This window comes from Petaurus breviceps, unplaced genomic scaffold (genome assembly GCF_028583685.1).
Source record: "Petaurus breviceps papuanus isolate PSGF00001 unplaced genomic scaffold, PetGlider_PUasm1.0 90792, whole genome shotgun sequence".
In the NCBI taxonomy this organism is placed as follows: Eukaryota; Metazoa; Chordata; class Mammalia; order Diprotodontia; family Petauridae; genus Petaurus; species Petaurus breviceps.
Genome location: NW_027187347.1, coordinates 19,894,308 through 19,916,028, shown reverse-complemented (window position 1 = coordinate 19,916,028; position 21,721 = coordinate 19,894,308). Strand labels below are relative to the sequence as shown.

Sequence of the window (21,721 nt, the reverse complement as noted above, 5' to 3'; positions counted from 1 at the left end):
CTCTCTCTCTCTCTCTCTCTCTCTCTCTCTCTCTCTCTCTCTCTCTCTCTCTCTCTCTCTGTCTCTCTCTCTCTCTCTTTCTCTCTCTCTCTCCCTATCTTTTCTCTCCACTCACATAGCCACCACCCTAGTTTACACCCTTATCTCTCACCTGGACTATTTTAAGTTTTCTAATTAGTCTCCCTGCCCACACCCTATTCTAATCTAAAATCTACTGAGCCAAAGTGATTTTCCTAAAGTGTAGGTCTAACCTTATTACCTCTCCCTTCCTTTCTCCCCTCCTCCAAACTCTAGGGGCTGCCCATTATCTACAGGATCAAATATGAACTTCTTTGGCATTTACACCTCCTCATAATTTTTCTTACCCAATTTCTACCTTTCTAGTCTTCTTTCAATTTATTACTCTCCATGAATTCCCTGAACTGGCTACATTGGTTTACTTGCATGAGCACAAAACCTCCACATCTCATCTCTGAGTTTTTCCTTTTTTTTTTGGAGGGGGGAAGGCAGGGCAATTGGGATTAAATGACTTGCCCAAGGTCACACAGCTAGTAAGTATCAAGTGTCTGAGGCCAGATTTGAACTCAGGTCCTCCTGACTCCAGGGGCCAATGCTCTATTCACTACACCATGTAGCTGCCCTTCATCTCTGAGTCTTTGCACTGACTCTGACAGTCATCCCTGGAATATTCTACCACCTCACCTCTACCTCCTAGCTTCTCTAGCTTCCTTCAAGATCCATCTCAAGTCCCACCTTCTCCAGGATGCCTTTCTGGATTTCTCCAGCTGTGAGTGCTTTATCTTCTCAGATTACCCTCCTATTACTTGATGTGTATAGTCTTGCAAGTACTTAGTTATAGTCTTCTCCATTAGAACATGAATTCCTTCTGCACAAGGACTGTTTTTGTGAATATCTTTGTATTCCTAGTACTTAGTACAGTACTTAGTAAGCGCTTAATAAACTGCATATGGACTGACTGATGGTTCAGCAATGGTTCTAGTCCAATTACCAAGTAATATTATGTATTATCCAAAGTACAGCACCTGACACATATTAGACACTTAAATGCTTGTTTGATCAACTAATTATAATTATCTCTGTTCACATATTATTCCCCCTACTAAACCAGAACTAATGTCTTACATCAATTTTGTACCTCTCCCAGGGCTTTTCATGGTGCTCTGTACAAGTAAACACTTAATAAATGTTTATTTCTTTTGATTACTCAAATTAGAGATCCCCTTTTGTACACCACCAGCATCTTCAGAACCATTCAAAGAGCTCCTAAATGAAGAGTGGACATCTATTTTTAACCTCAATTGATTTACTGTGTGGTAATGTACTGAGAGGCACAATCCACCTATATTTTTTCATAAGATGGGGTTTCACAGAGGGGAAAAAATGAATAGATGAATCCCTCTGTTTTCCACCGGTTGTGCAAGCAGATTCTAACTCAAGTCATGACAAAGAATAACTGCATCTGAATGTGATTCATTCTCTTGGTTGAATATCCATGTCAGTCTCTAATGGGGATGCTGTTTATTTCCATGTTTCCTCTAATATACCCCAAAAAGTTCATATAGAGAATAGGTAGTTGATGCTGTAGATTAGCCTTGCCACTGGCTGGGGCTATAGTCTAAATCTTTGACTCATCATTATTCCTTTTAGCTGCATTTGGTATTGGAGAAGGAAATGATCACTAGTGTTGATGTGGGCAGACCAAACAGAATGTGGGAGTCAAAAGTCAATCACCTAGAGCTGGGAGATGAAACCATGAGGAAAAGGAGATAATTAGATTGGTGGATCAGAAACAGGTGCAGAGCAGCCTGGTCCAGGATGCCAAAGAAGGAGTAGTTAAAAGCAACTAACACTTAAACATGCAGCCATATTTTGAAGGCCTAGGTTACCTCTTCAAAAACTGTTCCTTCTGATCAACTTTAAGAGGTTCAAACAAGTTGTGCTCTGTGAATCAATTAGTAAATCTACGTCATATAGTATAAGGTTCTTAATTTCGAGGAGTGGGAAAGTCTAGTAAAGATTATTACCCAACAGAGGTTTCTGGATGTAACCTATTTGACTACATTTATATGAGAAAGAATGGGCAGATATGGAAAATCTGTGATTACTGATAATGAAAACATACAACTATCCTGAGACCTTACTTTGGCAAGTACGGGATCAAGAACAAAAGCAGGTTGGGAATACAAAAGATGGCTTGTAAGGAAGGCAACTGATGCAATACAGAGCAAGTAGATACTGTAGTTTAAGCAAGTGAGGTACAGAGTCTTTGTGATACATTGATCACATCTTGGTTCCAGAGTTTCACTCACATTTATTCATAACTTGGGTAAATGCCATTTAGTCTTGGTGATTTATCTACCTGGGTTGACTAGGGCTTTTACGACAGGGCATACATGAATATTTGATCTAGACTTTTGATCCATCTACTTTAGGTGACAAAGTGGGAGTGAGAATCTCTCTTAATATCTTCTTTGGTAGAAAATGAGGCAAATGATCCTTCTTCATCTCTGCTATTTTTCTTTTCTATTCATTTGGGGCAGTAGTTCTCCTCCTTGAAGAACATTCTACTATTGGCTTTATATTTCCTTGAAGGGTGTTTCTGAATTAGTTCAGACTCATTGAACTCATAAGGGGCTGTAAAGGAGTACCTTCTTGTGTCCCAGAAGAAATGACTTCATATGAGGCAGTCAGCACATGTGGTAGGCTAGCTGAGACTGAGACTGGATTTCAAAGATCTAGATTTCCCCTTTGTGTTTCTTTTCTGAGCATAGGTAAATGAACATTAAAGGGGTGGCTAGGTGGTGCAGTGAGTAAAGTGCCGGCCCCAAAGTTGGGAGAACACGAGTTTGGTTCCAGCCTCAAACACTTAACACACACACAAACACACACACACACACACACACACACACACACTCTAGCCATGTAACCTTGGGCAAGTTACTTAACCCCAATTGCCCTCCAAAAGGCAAAAAAAAAATGAACATTAAATATGAGATGAACATTTCCAGTGTAGGAGACAACCTTATACATTTGAAAGCTCTAGGCTCCCTTAGTCAGACCTGGCTACTCTACAGGAGGTGTTTCCTATAGCTACTACATCACTTTAAAGAAGAAAAGATAAATGCAAACAGAAGGAAGCACCCAAGCCCTGGTCTGACTTGTCAGAAGGTATGGAAATATGCTTCCTGTTCTTGCTGTTTTTAAGGATCAACTTCCTGGGAGATTATGGTGTTTTGTCCTTTTTTTAAAAAGAGGAACAATGATATCACAACATCAGCTTCACTCTTTCTTCCAGTCATCAAAGCCCAGTGGCAAGACAAAAACTCGAAACTTCAGGATGACTGACTGGGGATGGCCCAGGATGCAGTGGAGGACCTTGGTGTCTTTGAAATCTGACTAAGATCTAAGCACCTCACAGTATTTGCTTCAGCTGCCTTCATGGCTGTTGGAACAAATTGTTCTCATTCACTTTTCATTATACTTGGGGGAGACATCCCCCTAACTCATGATAAGTTTGAGGCCCATTGGTTACCCTCAACCTGGTCTAGACCATCTGTCTGGATAGCTTTACTGCTGCACATGCCATAGCTTCTTGGAGCCACAGGTGAGAGTTGGGTGGAAGGCAAACACCAAACGTGGAGGAGCAGCCTTGAAAAGGGCTGGGCAAGCCCTCACACCAGAGGTGCTGGTCCTCCTGGCACCCCCTACAGCCTGGGAGGTCATAAGAGCAGTTATCAGCAAGTGCTGCTTGTCTAATTAAGTCTTTGTACACACTTGAGTCTTTTGTGTTAAGCATTTATTTCATGTGGAGGAAATAAATAGCCATCATACTGGATTTACATTCTACACTCTATGCTTTTTGACTTCCTTTTGGAAAGACTCTAAACATGAGAAGAACTTAATCTTTAAGTGATTTCTCCCAGGGCTCTGGAGTTGGAGTGTGAAAAACCAGAGAGTATAAGAAAAAGAAGTCAACCCATATAATAATCATAACGTTTATACAAGTGCTCTAAGGTTTGCAAAGAACTATATAACTATAGATATCAAATGAGATGTTATATTTCCACAAATGTACACATATGTACAATATACATATGCACAAAATATGTATGTGTATGTATATATACACATACACACATATGCAATTTTATATGGATACATAAAATTTCACTTGATCCTTACATCCCTATGATGTAGGTACTATTGTTAAACCCACTTAAAGATGACTGATGATTGACAAAGTTTAAGTGACTTGCTCAGGATCGTATGGCCCATAAGTATCTGATAGGATTTGAATGTAGGTTTCCTAAATCCAAATACAGACTTAATCCAGTATGCCACCTCACTTCCTCTTTAAGCTCTAAGCTCCCCAAGGACTGAACCTTGACCATGCATACAGAGTCAGAATTAAGAATCCCTTTTGTAGGGAAAAGGTGGGCATTCTAGTTCATTGGCCCACACTGGATGTATGTTGGTACAGCATGTAAGGGGTTAATCTAGGGGCAAATATTATAATATTCTGTCCTGCTTAGAACATCATTATGAATATACATGGAACTCACTATTTGTTTTCAATTTTAGAAATAAATTTATAGAAGATGGAAGCATGGGAAGTAACAGAAGATGACTTTAAAAGTGTTGCATGGTCTGCTGTTATGAAAACAGTGTCAGGAGTGCTAAAGTTCAGAATAAGTTGAAAGTACTGAAGAAAGCTAAGGAGAACAAAAGGGGTTTTAAAAAGCTGTACTGGGAGAAAAAGGATAATAAAAGGAAAAAGAGAACCTCTCTTTGGGGAAGACGGGATGGAAATAGCTCACAAGACCCAGAAGGCAGAGTTGCTCACCTCTTGTTTTGTTTTTCCTGCTAAAGAGTTTATATTACCATTGTCATGGAAACACTTGAACAAAACAATGTCTAATGTTGGAATTGCCATTCAACATAAGGAGCTAATAACAGGGCACCTAATTGCTCTTTATGATTTCAAGTCACCTGGACTAGAACTAGATACTGTGGTTCTGAAAGAAGTGGTGGAAATGATTCTAGTCACTTTCAGTGATATCTAGAAGATGGTGGAGAGCAGTAGAGCCACAAAGATTGGAGAAGGGAAAATTTCCGATTTTAAACAAGGGAAGAAGAAAAAAGAAAAAAGTTCACAAACTATAAGTTAGAAATATTTTAAAGTGATAGGTTTCACATGGATTAGATGGATTGAAAAATGGTGCTAGCTAAACTTAAAGAGTAGTCACTAACAGTTCAATGTCAATGTGGCAGGAGGTTTCCAGTAGAGTGCCCTGAGATCTGCACTTGTCCCTGTGCTATTAACTATTTTTATTAATGATTTAAATAATGGTATGAATGGAATGATATTATCTGCAAATGGCACAAAGCTGGGAGAGACCATTAACAAACTGAATGACATTAAAGAAAACTAAGCTTATCTACAAAGGAATACTAAGCAATGGTTCTGACAAAACTGACTATTAAGCTGTCTAATAAATTCAGTCTAAAATGTTTGACTTTTGCACTGAGATGACTAGTCATTTGAGTTAGGGCAAACCAGTATTAAAACTCAAATCAGATGAAAAGTTTGATGACTAAATTTTTCAAAACTTACATTGACATGAATTGGATAAATGAAGGGTTTGATCACTATGTAGATGTAGGTATAGTCTATTACATCAAAGTTGTTGATGTCATCAATGTGGAAGCTTCCTCCCTCATAGTTCAAATCATTTATGGTTATCATCTACCCATGATCACAGAGATAGAGATCAGATTTGAACCCATGTCTTTCTAACTCCACGTCTAGCACTCTATCTACTATGGCCCCTCACATAACCAACTCTCTTTCTTGACATCTTAACTCTAAATGGGGGAAATTATGTGGGATAACTTTTCATCAAAGTGTGGTTATAAAGCAGTTTTCCAAGATATATATGTGTGCCTCAATAAGCTTCATAAAAGAGAAATGTGGAGTGCAGATGGCATAGTCCAGGCAAGGGTGGGTAGCTCTTAAAGCTTCACATTGCTGTTCAATGGTTAAGAAAGAAAGCAGTAAATGAAGATATGGATAAGAAATCCCAATATGGGGCAGCTAGGTGGTGCAGTGAATAGAGCGCTGGCCCTGGAGTCAGGAGGACCTGAGTTCAAATCTGACCTCAGACACTTAACACTTACTAGCCATGTGATCTTGGGTGAGTCACAACCCCAACTTCCGTGCCTTCCCCCCTCCAAAAAGCAAAAAAAAAAGCCCAGTAGATAAAAAAAACCAAGGAGTAAGTGAAATTGTTGTCTGGGATTTCTTGGAGATCTCAAGATCCTGCTAAAAAGAGTGCAGTTCTGAAGAGCAGTGGTGTTTATGTTTATGACTTGTACACATTCTTTAAAACAGAGATAAATGACTAAATTACTAAACTTTCATGGGTAAATGTAATTTTTAAAATTGTTAACTGTAATTTCATGTCCACTTGAGAGCTATTAGTTTAAAGAAGACACATTGTAAGGGCTTTTATAGGGCAACAAAATCATCCTTTAACGGAGTGTCATCGTCTGCAGTTTGTATTGAACGCATATTGTAAACATGTAACTTCATGTGCCCAGCTTGCACACAGTGGGGCAGCATTTGCAAGTAGTGGGAATGAAGCTGCTGATCAGGTGGCTCCATTTTTGGAACAGCTAATTTCATACAGAAAAGCTCTACTGACAATGCTCATTCCTTTTTCATCTCCATTCTAGAAGGGTCACTGCTTTCTTTACTTCCTCCAGTAAAGTGTCAAAATTAAACAGGGAAAAATAATATCCTTTTCACCCTTGGAGGAAGGGATAGTGTTCAGTGGGGACATGGTAACAGCAAATATGATTAGCATCTGTCTTACAGAGAAATGAACATTAAAGTTATTTTGAAGTATGATCCATTTCATTTCTTTCATATGGAGAATATATGGTATGCAATTGACAGCATATTTCTTTCTATGGCATCCATTGTATTAATAAAACTGCAATATAACATGGTGATACATCCTAACTAATATAATTTTAACATTTATATTTAGGGAATCAAGTACATACACTAACATATAATTGCATTTAAAAGTACTGAAAACTGCCACTAATACTCCAACAATATTGATATATGGAAAGATATGCCTTTAAGCTATGGTAAAGGAAATGAAAGAAAATTCAGTTTCAATAAGAATTCAGTTTCCAAATAATCATGCTAGCATAAGCAGTTAAGATGTCTGAAAAGAAAATTTCTAATGTCAATTTAGGAAATATTTACTTCATTGACATGATTATGGACAAAGCGACAATATAATTGAAAATACAATTTTCTTAACCCTTTGAAAAAGTACAGTTAGAGTCTTCCTTCCCTTGATGACCCTTGATTTAATTTGGTAGCTGTTAAATGATCCTTATTGCTAAATGAAACATATTATGAAAATGATAGACAAAGAAAATGATACCAGACTATACCATGTTAAAAACACGATCAATCAGTATGGCTGTTCAAAGCTCAAAAACACTTTCAAAATAAAAACCTTGCTGTGCAATGATTTATAAAATGTGTTTACACAAAATGATTGTTAACAAGCAAAATGTTGAATGCTGCCAACAGAACTGTATGGTGGTTTTTAAGAAAGCTTTTGAGGAAGGCTTTAGAAGGTATTTAGGACATTTGTGCTATTTTATGGATTGATTGGTAAAAATGTTTAGCCAAATGGATGTAAGGAAACTTAAAATTGTTGGCTTTCGCCTACCGTACCAAGATCAGTCTTAAGATCTGTTGGCAGACTTAACTTTCTTGATCCTTTAACTGAAACAACAGAAAAAGGAGAAAGGCAGTTGTTAATTATATAAAAAGTAAAGAGGAGTGAGGGAGAACATATGTCCTAAGGTATAAGAATTATAATCCTGTTGAGTATATGTATACTTACATTTGTTAATATGTATAACTGCAGAAATATTGTTCAAAGAGTTGGCTCAAAACTATCTAATTTTAGGTGCTCATTTGCAAGCAAATAATTGAAGAGCAATTTTGTTTTTAGATTTGTGGCACATAATCAAGTGTTTCTTTTTTCTCATGTAATTCAATAAAAGCAGGCTCTCATTTTGTTAGGAGAAAAACAAAGTGAATTTCAGACAAATGTAACATCAAAAGATTTACCCAAACGCATAATTCCGGCATTCCAAATTATTTTTAGAAAAAGGTCAAAATCATTTCTGACATCATAAACTATGCAATCTTGAATTGAAAAAAAGTTTAATAGGTATGATGCAGGCAGAGAAAACTCCTCATACCTACAGCAGATGAAAGGGCAGATTATAATCATATTTAATATTTGTCAAATATTTAGCTAACAATTATTAACTACCTAAATGTTATTTATATACATATTGTAGAAATTTGAAAGCAGATAATTAGCTTGAAAAGAATTAATAAACCTTACTAGATGTACTGCAATTGGTATTTGCAAATGTATTACAGTTGATGAACACTGAAGGGCTCATATGAAGTCACACAAATCTAACCTTTTACTGAAAAACTTTCCTCTTATTAGTGATTGGCATAAAGAGTTTATGGGAAACATATAAATGATTTAGAGGGAATGTTCATTTGTGGCATAAAAAAGGCTCTGAAGGAGAACAACTTAGAACTATTTCATATTTTATTAATATTTTATATTTTATACTTTATATTTTATGCTTCATTAAGTCTATGGATTGATTTCCTCATTGAAACTCTAATTTTTCTAGCAAGTACTTTAAAAAATAATTTGGGGTTTATTTTACTGTTTAGAGATAATATGGTGTTGCAAAAGGAGTTCTGAACTGGCAGTCAGGAGAACTGGGTCCTAGTTCTCTACTACTACTCAGCTGTATGGCCTTGGACAAGTCACAATCTCTTCAGGCCTGCTTCACCATCTATCACATGAGGGGTTTGGACAGTGATCCTTACAGTCATTTCAACTATCACATTCTATGAGTCTATAAAACTCTCTTGGTATCACATTAATGATACATCTATGCCATTTGCTGGCTTAAAAAAGGAAAGGTGGAAATTAAGAGAATTAGAACCCCAACTGTATAGTATAAGATTCTTAAAACTGATACTTCATTGTAACATAGGTTGTACTCTTTTCTGAAAGATCTAATGATGAAAGCAAGTTGTAGAAGGCTCTACTATTATGAGGATAATTTCAGCTTACATGCCAACATCTGTTGGAGAGAATGGAGAAATTTTATGAAGAATTTAAGACCATTGTATCATACATATAGAATTTGAAGCAACTTTAGAAGATGCCTAGTCTGATACCTGATAAAACCAAAGCACAGAGATGTTAATTGACTTGCCCAAGGTCATACATGTAATAAGTGTCAGAATTGGAATCTGAACCCAGGACACTTGACTCCAAAGAGAGAATTCTTTCTACTATACCATGCTGCCCCTCTTGATAGTCAACATACACCTTGATGACTTTAATGTGAAGGCAAGAAAAGAGAAGAACAAAAATTATTTTGAAAAATATGATTTGGGACCAAGAAATGAAGAACTCAAAGACTTTTTGGTTACTCAAAAGCCTTATACCTACTTAACAGGAATATGTTTGTTAAGAAGAGAATTAAAAGATACTATTATAGCTTAACAGATAAGACTGTAGCTCATTGATGATATCATACATTATAGATTATAGATGCTATTATAGCTTAACAAGCTGGTTACTGGCATAGTTAACATTTCAAAATCAAAAAAATCCATATTTGCATAATTAACTACTTGAAACAAAGATGAAAAAAATAAGTGACAAATGAGAAGGAAAAAGAGAAAAAGAAGGCACTGTGCATAATTACAGTAGTCCTAATCTGATCTACATAAACAAGCTGTTGATTTAAAAAAATTTGGAGATGGCTAGAAGTAAAGACAGTTAAGAAAGAAGTAAAGATTTCCTTGACATTTCTTAAACAAATCTGACCAATGAAAACAATGAGGAGACTGAAATAACCCCAAAATTACTTATCAGCAAGTATTGAGTCACTTTGTTAAGCAGAGAGACTTGGTAGCCTATGGAAACAGCAGTCTAGTATACAAGTTCATTTACAAAACATTACAGAGGATAACTAAAGATCACACTTGCAAAATAGTTGAAAAGCAGTTTCAGAGGAAATGAATGTACAGGGAGCTTGGTCAAGTCAACAAGCTTGATGTAAGACTCAACTATAGTAAGAAGAAGAGGAGAACTTGATTCAATACATAGAGAACTAGATGCTTTAGATGACAAAGTTTTAAAGGCATTTGTTGATTGGTTTTCGAGATAATACAAAGAAGATTCCATGAGAACAGGAAAGATCATAGAATCAAAAGAAGGTGAAGGCATTAGCATTTACCAACCAATTTGCCTACTCTCTAATCTCTATAAATTCTTTATGAGTCATCAATACACATTATGAGAGTATCCTTAATGAGAATGTGAAAAATGAACATGCAGGCTTTTGCACGTGATTTTTCTATAGTAGATCACATTTCAATATAATATAACTAAATGAGAAATGTAGAGTATTAGATGCAGTTGTGCTTATTTCTTGATTTTTTAAAATAATTTTTTTTGGTAGAAAAGAATGCTGCCTTAAAGTCTCAGTCCAACCCTAGTATCTTGCATGCTTATGTCTAAAATCAAAGAAGATATTGTGACAGATGTGATCACAGAGTCAACTGTGTACAATGATCCACTCAGTATAGATAGCTGACAAGTTATAAAATAAGGAGTTATATGTTTAACTAGTGTATTTACCATCATGATGGACAAAATCTGAACAGAAATATTCCCTCCTTATAGTTAGATTTTCCAAAATCTTCTATTCACAAATATTATTTTTCTAATTTCATCTAATCCCCAGAATACTACAGATTCCTCAATGAAATCATGGTCACTTGACCTCTCAAAATGGCAAAATAAAATGAATGAAAAACATACTTTTCCAGACTACGACATGTAGTTGGTTAAGTAGTTCTTTCAATTAATCTATCTTTATGTAAAAGAAATGCATAGGAAATCTGGGCAAGTACTGGTTGTGGATAATAAAATAGGCCAACAATAAATCAAGTTGGATACAGTCAAGAAAATTATGCTGCCCTTCCAATGATTTCAAGCCATCTGCCCAAACAAAGGCCTATCTTTTAAACACGAATATTCTTCTGGTGATACGATTTGACTACAAATTATGGAAATATTACAATCTTAGGAGACTTAAAATTGCAGATGACCTGACAGAAAATAAAAGTATGCATGGTGGGTATAAATAGGTTGTAGTATATTACCAAAGAATGAATGATTTGCTTGAGAAATGGCATAAAAGACATGATCAAAGACATACATAACTGGAAAAGGAGGTGGACTCTAGCCACATCACAAATGTGAGAGGTTAGAGACAGACCTTTGGAGTGCTGCACTTGTGTCCCACTCTCTGCCTCAAATATCAAAAGCACAAAAGAAAGGTCTTCAACATGTTGGGTATCTCTTCTATGGGGGATTTGTGGAAAGTCAAGGATAAGAATCAAACAAAATGGGAAAGTATAGAGTGGCTGCCCAGGTAGAGAAGGACTAATCACAGAACTAACGAAGTATTGAAATAAAATTTCAATAATCATTTTGGGAGCTGTTCAATGGATTAGAACTGGAAGGGACCTTTGAAGGCATCAAATCCAAGCCTTTCATTTTTGCAGATGAGGCTCAAAGAGGTTAAAGAATTTGCTTCAAGTCATATAGGGAATAATGAACAAGGATTATAATAAAAATTAAATAAGTTTCGGAAACTCTTGTTGGGTGTGAAAAGAGAGAATTAGATCGTTTCCAAGACATTCTTTGACCTGATAAAAAAAAGTTAAATATCACTAATAAAGTGGAAATATTCCAGCTCATTCTAAAATGTTACAAATTTGAGTTTATATTTTTCTTGTATCCTTTTTAGTTTGGGATTTTTTTAGTGTATCATTTGGAAATATATTGTTAAACCTAGTTACTAATGGTAAGTGATTTCAACTTGGTTATTAATGAGTCAGTCACTGATTCAAAAACTATAAATTATATCACTAACATCACTTTGCTTTTACCAAACCTGAGAAAAACATCGTAGATTGATTGTCTCCCTCAATATCTAAGCAGTAGCATTTCATTAATTTTATAACATTCTATATTAGAATCTGAAGGAGGTTCAAATTACTATAGCTTTGAGCACAATGACATATTGGATAGACACCAGACAAAATTTTCCAAACTCTTGCTAGAAATACAAGGTTTTGCAAAGATCATCTAAACTAGTTAAACTACTAAATATCAAATTCCTAAAGAAAGAGAAAACTGGTAAGGACATGTCTTATCCCAGTACCATGGGGATTGCCTATGGGGAGTCCTATCTGAGAGTACAATTGCACACTAGAACTACTAGACTGGATTGATGAATAAGACTTACAAGTCTAGACACTCTTTGCAGTGATAAAATAGATGCTTTATAAACACCCTAAAATCAGGTAAAAAACATTTTTTTGAGACTGGGTAAAATTTTGAACATTAACTTCCAAATATAAAACATTACTGAACACAAGTGAACCAAATGAGTTTTCACTTCTGTCTCCAGACCCAACTCAATCCACCCAGAATTGCTTGGGGCTAAAAATAATGTTTGCCACCTTCCAATTGTTGATGTAAAAGCAGATTCCTTTAACACTAGGTCAGCTAAAGGGTTAAGCTGGGGTTAGAGACTACAAGGTTGAGTAGTAATCAATTATCTTCTCCTTGTTGTCAGTGGAGAAAACAGTAAAGATGTGCCAAGAGGGAGCAGAAAAGGAACATTTAAGAAGTAATGATAAAGGGAAACACTGAAAGGGAAAGAGTTAGGGCTATACTAGGAAAAAATAATGTGGTCAAGAGAAGCAGGCATCAGTGACTACAAATGATAAGAGTGAAAATTGCTTAGATGAAGGATGCTGGTATTTTACTCTTTAAATTTTAAAGCTAGATGGGACCTGAGAGGTCCCATCTAGATCTAAATAGATTTAGATCTAGAACAAACTTTAGAGATCATCTGGTAAGGGGGTGTCTTGCATATGACCTGGGATACTGCTTTGTTCATAACAAGTACTCAATAAATATTTGTTGATTGAATAAAATGCTAATGATTGAAATGCAACAATTTCAGTGTGCACTCGCCTTTTGTATATTTCAGCACTAGATGGCACCTGTGCATTTTGATAATAGAACCCTGTAGACTGAGCTTCCTTGGAAGACCATCCACCTTGTGAAAATGCAGTGATAGCTTGGCCTCAGGAGATTTCCATTACAGTACTGCATTAGAGATTCTTTCTTGACACATAAGACCTAGGTGTATATACTTTGGGGACTCATCTGATTTATTACCATCACTTAAGCAGAACCTGGGACTTTTAATATTTGTTACTCTCCTCGAGGGTGGTCATTACTTCCCCTTACAAATACTCAGGCTCATAGGGCATCAACACATACAACCATTTTATTTACACAGAAACGAATGTTATTCATAACCACAGTGAGGCAAAGGAATCCCCACTTTCCCTTTTAGTGGGCTACTTTCTAACAAGATATTCCATAGTATCTAATATCTTGCAGTGCTGCCATGGGTGGGCACCCAGGAAAGGGAGGGAGGCTGGCATTACTTCTTTTTAGTAGCTCAGTGCCTTATTCCTTTTTTTTTTTGACTAGGAGTTTTTTATGCTCCTTTCCGATGCCTCGCTTATTCACTAGACTCCTTTCTGTAGTGTACCAGTGTTCCACTATCCCTGCCCTCCCTTCTTGGCAGGCATCCTGTGTCCTTGATACAATACAGTCACTACCCTCTGTTCTAAGCAACAAAGTGGGTGGCATTCACACTGCTGTGAATTGATCATTTCTCATTGATGCTTAGTTCTGCTTCCTGTTTCCCATTGTTCCCTTATCCTCTTCAGAAACCTTTTAGCATCTTGAGAGGGACAAATTACTGGAATTCTAGCTGATAATGTTGCAGCTCTTTTACAACTTGGAGGGCAGAATGGCATCTTGTTCCCAAAACCCACATCTTCAAATGGCTTTTCCTATATTTCTCAATAGATCTCTGCTCCCCATTTTGAAAGGGCTTACAGTGAGAATTTAATTACTTTTCTTTTCTATTTTCTAGCATTTGGAACTGTACCTCCTGATAATATGGAACTTCCCGTGAGTGTCTTGGACATTCAGAAAGGTGCTCTTCCTCTCTGTTTTAATATCTGCCCTCTTCCTTCAGGTCATCAGGGATGGGTTATATAAATTTTCCTAGGATGCTTCTTCCTAGTGATTCCTAGTGACTGCTACCAGTTCATGCATCTATAGCTCAGGCGGGAGAGTCTCTTATTCCCCCCCCCCCACCCCCGATAAAACTATACATATGTAAGGTAAAATTATATTGTAAAGAAGGATTCTATATAATGATCATATTTGTGTCTCAGCAGACAAAAAAATCCTTTGTTGATTTGGTTACAAGTTAAAATTAAATAAAATTAAATTGGTTAGACAACAATTAATATTGTATAAATTTTAACATACTAAGCACATCTGTTCCTTTGGGAAAAGTTAGACCAACAATTTTTAAAATTTTTAAAAATTTTATTATTTTTTCTTTTTCTTTTTGGAGGGGGGAAGGTAGGGCAATTATGGTTAAGTGACTTGCCCCCAAGGTTACATGGCTAGTAAGTATTAAGTTTCTGAGGCCGTATTTGAGCTCAGGTTCTCCTGACTCCAGGGCCGGTGTTCTATTCACTGTACCACCTAGCCACCCCTAATTTTATTTTATTTTTTAGTAATGCCCATAAACACAGACTAAAGTTATTGATGGGCCAGTAGTTTACCTTTATCTGTTATTCAAGGAAGATCATATTATATTGATTTCTGGACTAAAGTCATGCTGTAATTTTTGGAATTCATTTTTGACCAAGTTGGTGCTTCAAAAAACTTTTATAAAATTTTACTAGCAAAGGAGAGCTTTGACATAATCATTAGACTTCTCACTCTTATTTTTGAATTTAATTCAATTCAACTAGCATCTATTAAGTGCCTATTGTGTACCAGATATTGCTATGCACTAGGACGATAAAGACAAAAAGTCTCTGCCCTCAAAGAGCTTACCAGTTGTGCCGAGTATCAGATGACATAACACATGTACAATGCTCTGGAGGGTGCTATCTAAATGCTGTTCTTATTCTTATATGTTACTGGAGTGCTAGACCTGGGAAGTTGGGAAGACCTGAATTCAAATGTAGTCTTAGACACTTCACCAATAGTATGACCTGAGGCGAGTCACTTAACTTGTTTGCCTCAGTTTTCTCATCTGTAAAATAGGGCTAATAATAGCACCTACCTCCCAAGGTTCCTGAGAGGATAATCCTTGACAAGTAGTTTGAAAAGCTTATACATACAGGGTAGTTGTTGCTATTATCATTATTATTTTTACAGCACAGGGACAAGGGCAGATTTCTAGGATATTCTACCAGGATGCTCTCTCCAATGTGACATAAAGTCAATGAAGACTTATTTGGGTCCAGTTGTTCAATACATTCCAAATCTGTCTAACTGTATTATCATCTAACACAATTCTCTCTCTTATCCACAAGGATATAATGAGTATCTTTGACAAATGCTTTGATGAAATGAATCAAAATTTGTCTACTACTTGATACAACTGAATCACTATAGGAAATCAGTTTAGTCTGGGGTACGACCTATATTCTTCATGATGCCATTCTGATTTAGAGATGATTACTTCCCTTTCTAGATATCCACAAGCCATTCCTGTAATGATGTCTTATGATTTTACTAAGAATAGGAATGAAGTTCATAGTTTGTAGATTCCTCTGTCCTCCCTCTTTTTGAAAACTGGGACATATGCTCTTCTGTAATCCTGTGGCATTTCTCCTGTTTTCTCTGATCTTTCATGGTCACAATGGCACACCATTCACACTTGGCAGATCCTTCAGTTACTTGGGATGTAGCTTGTTGAAGCCTAGAGATATGAACTCACCTAGGGGGCATAGATATTCTCTTACTATCAACTTTCTAATTTTTATTTTAAAAATTCACTATTAGCCATTTTATATATCTTTTCTAGTCCAATGATCATTCTCCTTGGCAGAGAAATCAGAAGAAACAGAAGAGGTTCTTCCTTCTTTCCATTGTCAGTGATCATTCTACCCAACCTGAGCAGTAATCTCATAATTTGTTTGTTACTCTTATCCTTCCTTCATAGTTAAAAACTACTACCCATTAGCACAGTTCATGCTACCCTTATATATTCATTCCCCATTAGTTGTTTTTATCTTCATGTTCTACATATATGTATCTTTGGCAGATTTAATTTGGCTGACAAATTCAACATGAATGTTTTGGGTAATTTATTAAGAAAAAGCCTATGTTAGTATCTAAGAAATCTATTCTCACACCTCTTTCCTATAGAAAAAAAATTCCATAGATATGCTACGTAAAACCTGGCACCTGATCACTGAGACACTGATTTTCTCAAAGTTTGGGATAAAGAGCTTTTAAAAATTGTTTTAAGTTCATCAACACCTAATAAAGCCTTATCTGTTAGTAGAAAAGTGTGCTTTATGTTCTACACTACCACTTCCATTTTCTTAGTATTTTCTCTCGATGATGAAGATGGAAAAGAAATTGTACAATTCACCAACAATGATAGTATATTTGATTCCAAAGTATTAATCACCTCTTTGATTTGTAGACTACTGGATTTTCTCAGCCTCTGTAGCTGCCCACCTATCTTCCGAAGTCTTAATTTGATAACAATATCACCACCAGGTGTATGTATATTCTCTACTTCCCCCCAGATATAAAAATTGATAGATCAGAGATATAGCGTTAGAAGGGAACCTCTTCCTTTTACAGATGAAGGTAGATGACCAGAGGAGTTATGTGGTTTCCCCAAAGTCACAGAGATGTGGCAGATCCTACTTTTGAATTCAGGTCTTTTGACTCCAAATCTTTCCACTTTCTACTAACCCATAGCTTGCCTCACAATGGCTTGCTTTGTTGAAAGTAATTACTCAATCTTCAAGTCATTTCTGTCTAATCTAATCAGACTTTAGAGTATGATATAGTCTATGACTTGGTTTTTTGGAACGAAATCAGGAGGTTAAATAGAGGGAAAAGTCATGGCTAAGCAGCAAACAGTACAGAGGGGGTGAATAAATGAAAATGAAGGTGGTCAGTGAAATGAATCATTTAAACTGGGAAAGAGAAGCCTAACCCATCAGCTTGTTTCAGCATCAAATCTAAGTTATCATACAGAAGCTGACGATAGTTTTCCATCACCAGTAAAGATAGAACAAAAATAAAAAAAGAAACTTGATTACACATAAGAAAGGATTCCTGACAGTGAGAATTGCTAAAAAAGAGTACAGGTTACCAAAGGTGGCTATAGAATTATATTTTCCAGAGGGTCTTCAGATAGCACGTATGCTTGTATGTCAAGGTAGATTAAATTGAGCCTTTTCACCTTAGTAAGGTAATGGACTGAATAATTTCTAAAAATCCTTTCTGACTCTGATGTAATGATTTTTTATGCTAACCCAGCTGTATAAAACCAAATAAAATACTTTTTGAACCAGCATTTACTGAGATATTATCAGGTAAGCAGTTGCCCCTGGGAGATGAACATAGAAGAATTCTACTAAGATGATGAGGAAGCCAACAAGTCAGAGTTGTATAGCTTTGGTTTATATTAAGTGTCAAATGCAAAAAAGAAATTTTTTTCTCTATCAAAATGTAATGAAGCCAAATAGATATTTTGTATGCTTAGAGCTATATTCAATAGGTATGACCCAGAAAAGGGTCATACAGTGAATCTTTATAAACTGAATTATATTTTAGATTATACTTTTATATTTTATATACTAGATTATATTATTATTTATATTAATTATGTTAAATAATTTTAAATTTAAAATATATTAAATTATTATAAATAAATGAAATAAAAATAATATTATATTAATTATATACTAGAGAGCTTGCTACATAAAGGAATCCTTCAATAAATGATTTTATAAAGAAGTAGTTATTTTGTAACAAAAAGAATTGTCCCCTAATTTATCTTTTTCATAACTTTGGATTTTCACACAATACACCTACTAGTAGGGCACAATATATAGCATTAATTCCCAGAATAATATCCTTTTGTAGCTTATCTTATTTTTGACCATCTCAAAGAAAGATTCCAGACTCTAATTAGAGGAGTGCATAGACCATACAAGGGACAAATCCCAGACTCTAAACCTGATCTCAACAAATGCACACATACATTGAAGTAATGAACATTTTTTCATCTTCCTTTCAACTCACACTTGACTCCTATGAATAAATTTACTTCTCTATTTCTCTCCTGACTCTGAATTTCTCTCCTCCCAATTATTCTTTTCCACTATCCATCTGTTAATCTATAAAGTTAACTGACTAAACTACTTCTAAAAACAAGCTGCAGTTCTGCCCCTGCTTTCCATAGGTCCAACCTTTCAATCTTATGACTAGAAGTGTTCTCTGGGAGAGAAGAACAAGGTTGTGGGAGCAAATGGGGATTCCGCCTTCAAAAGGTGAAGTTAGGTAGATGAAAGTGGTAGTGTACTCATAAGTGAGATGCTAGAAATGTATATAATGGTTAGGGAATAGGTTAGAGAAAGGGTGATTAAGTAGTTAGGGTTAGAAGGAGGTAAGTGGTCAGAAAGAAAGCTAAATCAAAGAAGAAAGGAGAAGGCGATGCTCAGAAAGAAAACCACTTCTCTGTTTTCCATATGGATGTAACTTAGCAACTTTGGTTATGCCAAAGACCACTTTTTTAAACTTTTTATTTTCCCAGGCCAGAATATTTACATCATTCTTACTTTCCACCCTGTTAAGCCAGATTGATGACATTGGCAAAATGATAACTAGTTCTTTCCCTAAGACAAGACAACTAAAATTTAGAGGGCTTAAAAATTTATACCCTGGCTTCATTCTGCCCATTTCTGGGAAGTGGCCTCCCTGCCTCCCCCCGTAGCCTTGCAATTGACTAGAATCTTACACACTGGAACAGTGTTGGGGACTCCTCCGCCAAGGCTGATGTGAGGACACATTTAGAGACAACTGTTTCAAGCAGCAAAATTGCTAGGTATGGTTCTGGCCAGGGAAATTGGAACAGCAATTCCTCACAACTTACAGTGTACTTTCACAAAATTCTGCCCAAAGTAAGCAGGGATAAGGAAGTCATGCCGGATAGTTTCACTCACCACACCTTCTCTAACCACTTGACTAGAAAGAGGTGGAGAGTACAAAACTCATGCTGGGATTGCTATTCTCAGCAGCAAGGTTCCCTGCCATGCTAGTAGGGTAGGGATTGGGAAGATTTCTAGGGAACTCTTTGTGTAATACAAATGATATGGAATACTGGTTGAACAGTACTGGACTAAAACAGAGAGGGACAATCATTTCGCCACAAAGAGGTAGAGCCTTCTTCATTTACTTGGATTGAGTCTAAGGAGGTTGAGGGAACTGGTTAGCTATGACCCACTTGGAAATGACTGCCAAGATAGTTTGAGGAACTAAAATTGACATACATTAATACAAGGAAGTGAAAATGACATGCTCAATTTGAGACTTGCCTGGAAATTAAGGCCCGAATTAGATGATGATGAGGTTCCAAGTCAGAGTGAGAACATGAACCTGTTATGTAACTGTGTATCTCCCTTCTACTTCCAGACCATGCTCTCTTCAAACAGAAGGCTGGGAAGGAGGCAGTCTAGTGACTCATGTCATAATGAATGAGGTTACATTCCAAAATATAGTTCACAAGTTCCTTGAAGGCCGAGACTATGTCTTTCTCATTTTTCTATTTCCCACAATGTTTCACACTTTGTAGCTACTTAATAAATGTTTAAATAAATGCACTGGAAAAGATTTCAGCTTGACTCTTGAGTATAACTAGGACGTCATCTTAATCTATGTGGGCAATACCTTCTTCAATCCTGGTCAAATGAAATCAAGTCCCTTCATATTTCTAGTTCAAGTAGAGGGCTGATCAATCAACTTATAAGTTGATAAGTGGGACTTCTTAGCAAAGCTAGAGGATGGCTAAGTTCCTACTTAGTCATTTTCATGATTCTATACTCGAATTAGCCTTTCAGGAGACAAAGCAGAGAAAAGTTTGAGGCTTTACTTGAAACATAAACTAGTGACTATGAATTACAAGTAGACTTAGATGATTTGTAATGAATGATCAAGAAGATTTCCTTTGGGCTATATGTCTTGCCCCCTGGTATAGAACTGTATAGAAAACTAGAATTAGAAATGGAAGGGGTCTAAGAGGTGATCTAGCCCAAACCCCACATTTTATAGATGAGGAAACAAAAGCACAAGGAACTTAAATGACTTGCCCAGAGTCACAAAGGTATACAGTGACTGAGGTAGGATTTGAACCCAGGTATTCATTGTATGCTTAAGTTTATTTTACTACATAATGAAAAGATATCACTTAATAGAAAATGGGAATTATGCAGATTAATAAGATCTATGCAAGGCTCTGAGTTCCTATTTTGGAAAGAGGTAGTGAATTCCTCCTGTTTCCACTCTGTCTATATAAAACTTATAATAATAGAACTGGGACAGGACAAGCAAAACAACTGCCCTGGGCACAGAAAGGGGGTAGTGCTGTGTAAATAAAAAGGCAAGTAGATAGTGGTGCCAACAGAGGTCTCCAGCAATTGGACGCTAAAGTCCCTGAGGTGCTGTGCTCTTCCCTACCTTGTAGCCATCCTCAAGGAAGTTCCATTTCCACTGGACAAGGAGTGGCTGAGAAGATAGTGAGGGAAAGCACAGTGGATGGAATTTACTCTAGCACAATGTTGTTTCTTCTTTTGTATGCAAGATGAATCCCTCTGTGCAGTTCTCATGACTCATATATGTGTCTACGGCTATATGTATGAGTGTTTATATACATATATTTATATGTACACATATGTGTTTGTATAAATAAATATACACATATACATACACTCACTACACTTATCTGTACAGGTACAATGTTAATAATATATTAATAATTTAAAACATTTAAGTCCTGTGCCTGTCTAATGTTTATGAAGTTGTTTACATGACTTTTATTTCTATGTATGTTAGAGTTGTTAGCCTCAAGTTGTAAGCTACTAGGATGCAAGGATAATGTTTAAGAAATCATTTCATATAGCATTTAACATGGTATCAAACAGTAATAAGGACTTAGTAAATTCAACGTGGTGATGAGGATTATATGAACAATAAAGATAAATGCCTTTTAATTAACCAGTTACTGTAAGGACAGACATAGTTAAATATGGACAATTCTTCCTCTAACTTCATTTTCAATATTGTTTCTGAAATTCATTGAATGTAGCTTCTGATGAAAATATTAAATCCCTATATAGTGATCTCTGAACTTATTTCTCATAGCTTTGACTCATCACTGATTGAAAATTCTCTTCTATTTCCACATTTCTAAATTTTCAATCATAAACTGGTACCACTATATTAATAATCATTAGGAAAATGGTTATTTCCTTGGCTAATAACTTTAATTTGAAGGTCCAAAGAATTATACTCAAATTAATTTAAAATTTAGCAAGCTACTGCCTTGACTATAGAGTTCT

The 21,721-nt window shown here is 36.0% G+C and overlaps 1 protein-coding gene across 2 annotated transcripts in view; it reads right to left on the bottom strand.

Annotated features, from left to right (window-relative positions):
- STXBP5L (syntaxin binding protein 5L) overlaps positions 1-21,721 on the bottom strand; it is a 423,473-nt gene that overhangs the window by 65,325 nt on the left and 336,427 nt on the right. The window lies entirely within an intron of this gene.